Genomic DNA, 7,291 nt, shown 5'->3' with positions numbered 1-7,291 from the left:
GCGAACAAAGAACTATTAGAGATAGTTCAAGCATTAAAGCAGTGGAGGAGATACGTTCTGAACAACAACTATCCAGTCCGAGTTCTAACTGACCATAAGAATCTGGTCCCGTTCATGACTACGAAAGAACTGAACGACCGCCAAATAAGGTGGATAGAATATCTCAACAAATACAACTTCAAAATTGAATACCGACTAGGTAAAGAGAGGGGAAAGCCAGATGCTCTCACAAGAATTGCAAGCGACAAACCACAAACAAAAGAAGACCAAAGGATCAAACAAAAAAAACGAACACTATTACCAAAAACCTAATTCGAGGCAATGGAGGTTATCCAATTCACATTAACAGAGGGAAGGGAAATTGAGAAGGCAAACAAAAGAGACAAAACAATTCAGGCAATAAGAGAATCATTGAAGGAAGAAAAAAAGAAGATGAAAGGAATTGCTTTAGGTTTACGCCAATGGGAGGATGGAAACATGTGGTACAATGGAAAACAATAGATTCCGGAAAAAGAAGAGATAAGAACAGATATCATAAGACAACACCATGATATCCAAACGGCAAGACACGGAGGAACGGCTAAAACCACAGAATTCATCACGAGGTCATTCTATTGGCCAAGACTGCGCGAAGATGTCAAACGATATATCAAAAACTGCTACATATGGCAAAGGATGAAAACAGATAAACACGCACTATATGGATTACTGAAATCAAACGAAGTTCCCAAACGACTATTGAAAACAATTACTATGGATTTCATCACGGACCTACTAACATCGGAAATTTGTGATAGCATCCTGGTTGTAGTGGATCGTCTGACCAGAATGAGTCATTTCATTCCAGTCAGAAAAGATATCAACGTGAGGGATTTTATACAAACATTCTTCCGAGAAGTCTGCTGACCTCCCAGCCTCCCAAAGAATATCATTACTGATCGAGGAACACAATTCACATCAGGACTATAGAAGAAAGTAACTAGAAAAATGGAGATACAAAACAGTCTGAGCACAGCGTTTTACCCGCAAACAGATGGACAAATGGAACAGCTAAACACGATACTCAAGCCATATTTACGGGCCTACGTCAATTACAAACTAGATGATTGGTACAAACTGCTCTCAATGGCTGAATTCACATACAACAATGGAAAGCAAGAAATGATCGGCACGACACCCTTCTTCACGAATTATGGACAACATCCACAAAGTCAGACCACATATCATCCAATTAATGGTATACTACTAGACAAAACAGATATGGGAAAACTACACGAAACATTACAATACGAAATGAGTCAAGCACAACAACGACAAAAAGAACAATATGATAAGCACTGAAGACTGGATCCGAACATACAACTGGAGAATATGGTATGGCTAATACCACGCAATATCTATACAACGCGACCATCAAAGAAATTAGACTACAAGAAAATCGGAGTATTTGGGATACTGGAAAGGGTAGGCAGCTGAGCTTATAAACTGAATCTACCATCCTTGATGTGAATACACCACACATTCCATATCTTACTCCTCGAATTACACAACAACAACCAGTTTCCCTCACAAACAAATATTCCTCCTCCTCCAATCGAACTCGATGGAGAATCAGAATATGAGCTCAATAAAATAGTCAATTGTCGCTTCTTCCACAGTCACCTCCAATACAGAGCCAAGTGGATGGGATATTCGCCCAAATACGATAAAACTTGGTCCTTCGCCTACAACTTCGAACACGCACAAGAGGCCATCTCAACCTTCCACCAGCGATACCCAGGTAAGCCCGGCCCAGGTAACGATCACGTTCAACCAAGACAAAGGTGAGGGAAAGGCTCTAGCACTATTATAACAACATGAGGGCAGGGGCGATAGCCCCCACCAAACCACACCGACCAGCCCCGAATACTCATTCATGGGGCCGACCGACAAAGAAGTCAGGGAAAGAGAAAAACAAGCACAGTATAACACCATGTCATGGACGGTATGCTATGACGATGGATGTCCCACACACTACGGAAACCAGGAAGGCTCGGGATGGTTCCCCAGAGAATACAAAAAGTTCGGTCCGTACCTGTACTATACCCTAAAGCACTGGAAACAGTGCTTCAACACATACAAGATGCACCAGATGAAGAAAATCTCTGCAGGATACTATCCGCAGAAGGAAGTGACAAAGAAAGAGTTAGAAGGAAAAGATGCCATTGTATGGCAGAGAGCTAGGGCCTCGAGGATGAGGCCCAGGGAGGGGGGAGCCCAAAGGTCATCGACGGAAATGGAACTGGACGCCAGGAGCCTATACTGGCAAATCCGAGGACTCCAGGAACTACTTGGTCCACCCGAAGCCACAATTTCGGCAAACAACAAAACAATCATAGAGCTACGACAGCTGAACAATGTTCAGAGGCACACAATCGAGATGGCAAACATCACCTTGGAAATGGTGAGGGTAAGATTGAGAGATGCGGACGACAAGTTTAATAGGCTTTGGAGGTCCATGCGCTCAGTAGGACGGGAACTATTGAATCTTAGGGAAAGAGCCTGATGGGACTCAGGCTTAGGAGGAGAGCAGCTAATGTCACGAATGTGGCTTGGCGAGGAAAAGGGTTTCATGTGACACATGGTTATAAGTCACAGGTATGTTATTGTTTTACACATATGACTCATTCGAGTCATATGATTTGTTATGTGTGGGATTTGTGATACTTTCGCACATGGCTCAAATATGAGTCATGAGACATATGCCTGGTGAGTATGCCTTACGAGTGTGCCTTGCAGGTAGGCCTTGTACATATGATTCATGTTTTGTATATGATCTTGTTATAAGGTTATGGGTTTCACGCATATGACTCAGTTGAGTCATATGACTTATTTAATGTGTTATGATTGGTTTATGAGTTTTTGCACATGACCTCACTATGAGGTCATGGGGTTTAAGCATGGGACCACTTTGGTCACATGACTAGTTTGTCATGATTTGGTTTCACACATGTGACCACTTTGGATTACATGACCATGGGCGGGAAGAACACTATATAAGGAGGCCGATGTGGCCGAGGAGGATAGGCTCTTCACGCTTTGTTCTAAGTACTTTTCCTCGTCCTTGCCGTCGCTTCGCCTCGAGCGTTTCTTTCGCCATCATGGTGGGCCTTGATGCCTTGGATTCTGGGGGAGATATCTGAGTTCGCTCAGTAGTTCCTGGGGTCTTTGGTGATGAGGTCTGCTAGGTATTACGTGATGGATAACTTGTTTGTGTCTCGTTTCATTGGATTGGTTATCTCACGATGCTAGCACTTTGTGCACTCATCACGGTCGCTTCCGAGCCCCTTACGGTAAAATGTCTACGGCTTCCTGTCTATCGTCTACTCGCAGGTTTCGCGTTCATTTGGGGGGATTGAACATTGCGTTTGGGGGGATCACCCGTGTCGTTCTTTGGACCAGCTCATGTCTCTTGTTAGGTTTTAACAGAGTTCTTAGTTCTCGCGATACAAAACGCCCTTGGGTTAGACTGATGACCTTCCCAAGTATCAACAAGTCGTACCGGCTGCATCACTTCCTCCAGGGAGGGGGCCTCGCCGGCCCCTCCCTACCTGGTTACTTTACGTTTCTACGGTCGGAGTCCTACGATGTTGTTTATCGCCGTTCCCTTAGAGTTTTGTCCTTGCGGCATTTACAGCGATTCAGTCAGGCATCTCCTCCTCGCACCCGTGGGGATGGCTTTGATTCTGAAAAATCTTACCCCCTGGTGTGGTTATTGTTGCTACCTGGGGTAGTGTGGGACAATTGGCTGCCAGACACTTGCGTTGTCTGTGCGTTTGGGTGGTTCGGTTGTGGTCTGTGGTTGGCGGCTTCACCCATTACAAGTGGGGCCTACCTTCTGTTTGTCTGCTTCTGTTCATTCGCCCTCCCCCTTCTTGTCGTGTCGGTTGGGGGTGCCTCTTGCCCATTGTTCGGTCTGACTTCATGCTGGACCTGTGGAGCTGCCTTTTGCTGGCTCTGCCGACTCTTTCCCGGCTTGGTTGGACTTCGGTTTGGCTGGGTAGGACAGTGTGGCTGGTGCCGGCGCCTTCGGGTGTTAGTGCTGCCTCCTTTGTGGCTCCCGGCTGTGGCTGGTGGGCCCCCTCAGCTATACGGTTTTGGGAGTTGGGGCTCTGTTGGGCAGCCAAGACCCGTGGCTGCTTGGTGGAGCTGGGTATATGCTGTCCTGTGGCTGTCGGATGGTTGATCTGTCTGAGGGGCTGGGGGGCTGGATGGGCTCCGTGATGCCTGGTGTGTAGGGCTTGGGGGGGGCTGATTGGGAGGGCAGAGGCACCTGCGAGCACCGGTCGGGTATGCGTCAGGTTGGGCGATGTCTACTTAAGTGTTTCCAGTTCAGCTTGGGCTGTTGGGTGAAGCTGCTAAGTACTGCAAAGCTCCTCGATGGACCAGTTGACAGATAGCCACCTGTACGGATAGTGGGTTGCGACCACCTGGTTGGACTTGTTTGGGTCTTGCGTGCTGGGTTTTGTGGGGTTTGTTTGGTTTCTTTAGTTTGGCAATGGGCATGGCTGGTAGGGACATGGCACCATGGATGGGAGATTGGCCCCACTGACTGTTTTAGGTCTGTCACTACCTCTATGTATTTCTTTTGTTTATGGGTTTGTTTTGGGGGACAGGCAGTGGGTACAGGTCCTCCTCACCATTATGCTCTCCGGAGGCACTGGGCAAAGTGGGTTCATAGAGTCGATGGCCTGGCATGCAGATGCGAGAGGTGGACATGTTGGTCACCTCCTCTCTGCCATCGTATCGCCTGTAGTTTATATTTGTTTTGATTTTGTTGGTTTTCTACTGTGGTGGAGGTGTTGCGGGACGGTGTTTAGACCGAGCGGTAGTGATTTTATATTTGTTGGATGAGGAACCTGGTTGGGTTGGTCTTTTGCTCAGCTTCAACTACGCTTAGTGCTGGTTGGCTTCATACCAGAGGGGCTACGGACCTGGACAGGGGCAGGCGCTGGGTTGTTTGATGGTCTTGTAATTAGTTTCCGTGCGGGCATGACTCGGGGATAGCAGGGGCGGGACCGTAGACTTAGTTAGCTTAGGACTAGTGGTACACCAGTTAGCGGTATCCCTGTGCCGGTGGGGGCTCGTCGTATGCCAGTGTTGGTGGTACGAGTTTAAATAAAATTAGATGGACTTCTAAGTACTTTTCCTACTTAGTACTTTAACGAATAGAAAACACTTTTATGATCTTTATCTTTATTGCAACGATATCATTACACCAAGGAAACCTCTTTACACTGAAGAGTTAGAGAAAACTTACGATAGGCGTTTCCAATAGAAGACAAAGGTCTTGTATTATCGGTAACATAGGTAGAGGCCTAGTACTATGGTAAGAGGAAGAAAGAAGGAGAAGAAGAGAAGTATCATTTCCTATCGCCAAGAACTAACTATCCGAGGAGGAATCGTTACAACGGCGGGCAAGAGGCACTCCCAACTGACGTGACATGAAGTGGGAGGGCAAGCAAACTGGAGTAGACAAAAAGAAGGTATACACTACTTGCAATGGGTGAAGCCACCAACCACAGTCCACAACTAAACTACTCAAATACACAGACAACACAAATATCTGGTAGCCAATCGTCCTACACCACCTCAGGCAGCAATGAAAAACCACACTAAGGGGTAGGAGTTTTCAGGGTCAAAGCCATCCCCGCTGAGGTGAGGAGGAGACACATGACTGAATCACCGTAAATGCCGCAAGGACAAAAACTCCAAGGGAACAGCTATAAAAAACATCATAAAATTCTAACCTTTGAAATAAAAACGTAATAAGCAGGGGCTGGGTGGGTACTGTCCTGCCACCTGAGAAATGATGCAGCCGGTACGATGAGTTGAAACTTGAGAAGGTCATCAGTCTAACCCAAGGGTGTTTTGTATCATGCGAACTAAGGACTTTATTAAAACCCAAGAAACATGATCTGGCCCAGAGAAAGACACGGGTGATCCCCCTAAACACAATGTTCAATCCCCTCCTATCAAACGTGAAACTTGTGAGTAGACGATAGCCAGGAAGCCAAAGACATTTTACCAAATGGGACTCGTAAGCGACCGTGATAAGTAGCTCGAAGTACCAGTATCGTGAGATAACCAGCAGGCAACGAAATGAGAAGCAAACATGTAATCCGCTACGCAACACTAACAGACCTTAATACCAAGGACCTCAGGAACTACTGAGTGAACTCCGATATCTCCCCCAGAATCTAAGGCATCAAGGCCCATCGTGTGTGCGAACGAAACACTTAGAGCAAAGCGACTGCAAGGACAAGGGAAAGTATTTAGAACAAAGCGTGATGAACCAATCCTTTTCGGCTATACCAGCCTTCTTATATAGTGTTCTTCCCGCCCATAGTCATGTGATCCAAAGTGGTCAAATGCACAAAACCAAATCATAACAAACTAGTCATATGACCAAAGTGGTCACACACTTAAAACTCATGACCTCGTAGCAAGGTCATGTGCGAAAACTCATAAACTGATCATAAGACAATAAACAAATCATTTGACTTGAATGAGTCACATGCACAAAACCCATGACCTCACAATGACATCATGTACTAAATATAAATCATATACGCAAGGCATATCTGCAAGGCACACTTGCAAGGCATACTCGTCAGACTCACATCCTATGACTCATATTTGAGTCATGTGCGAAACCTATCAAACCATAATATCATATGACCTAAATATATCATATGTGTAAAACAATAACATACCTATGACTCATAATTATGCATCATGTGAAAACCTTTTCCATGCCAAGCCACATTCATGACAAAGATGTTGAGTTAAAGAGGGACAGAACCTCTGAGAAGATCAGGGAATCTCTCTGGTTCCGTACCATAGGTAAACCTTTTGGCCTACCAAAAGGAGTAGGTGAGACTTAAGCCTGAATATTCTTCTAGGATTGCCTCTTGGCCTGCTTAATTGCCTTGAAGTACCTATTTTTGTGACCATGAAGCTCAGAGAGGGAAGATAGAGAGGAGTCTTATCAGTAAGTCCTAGAGTAAGTATGGAAAAGCCTGCGTAAATCCAACAACTTCACAGTCCACTAGGACTTAGAGCAGGATGAGGTTCTCTTCAGGAGCATATGCTCATACAGGAGGGTGCCGTGGGATCAGAGATGCTTTTCCAGCCACCTTTTAAGTTCTAAATCTATGGTATGGGTGCTCAGTAGGGGGTAGGAGAAATCTTTGAGCAGGAGAATCAAAGTAGACCAGTCAGTCAGGTTCCAGTTATTCAGTAGGTCAGG

Source organism: Tuber melanosporum (assembly GCF_000151645.1).
Source record: "Tuber melanosporum whole genome shotgun sequence assembly, scaffold_41, strain Mel28".
Lineage (NCBI taxonomy): Eukaryota > Fungi > Ascomycota > Pezizomycetes > Pezizales > Tuberaceae > Tuber > Tuber melanosporum.
This window is presented reverse-complemented; position numbering follows the sequence as displayed.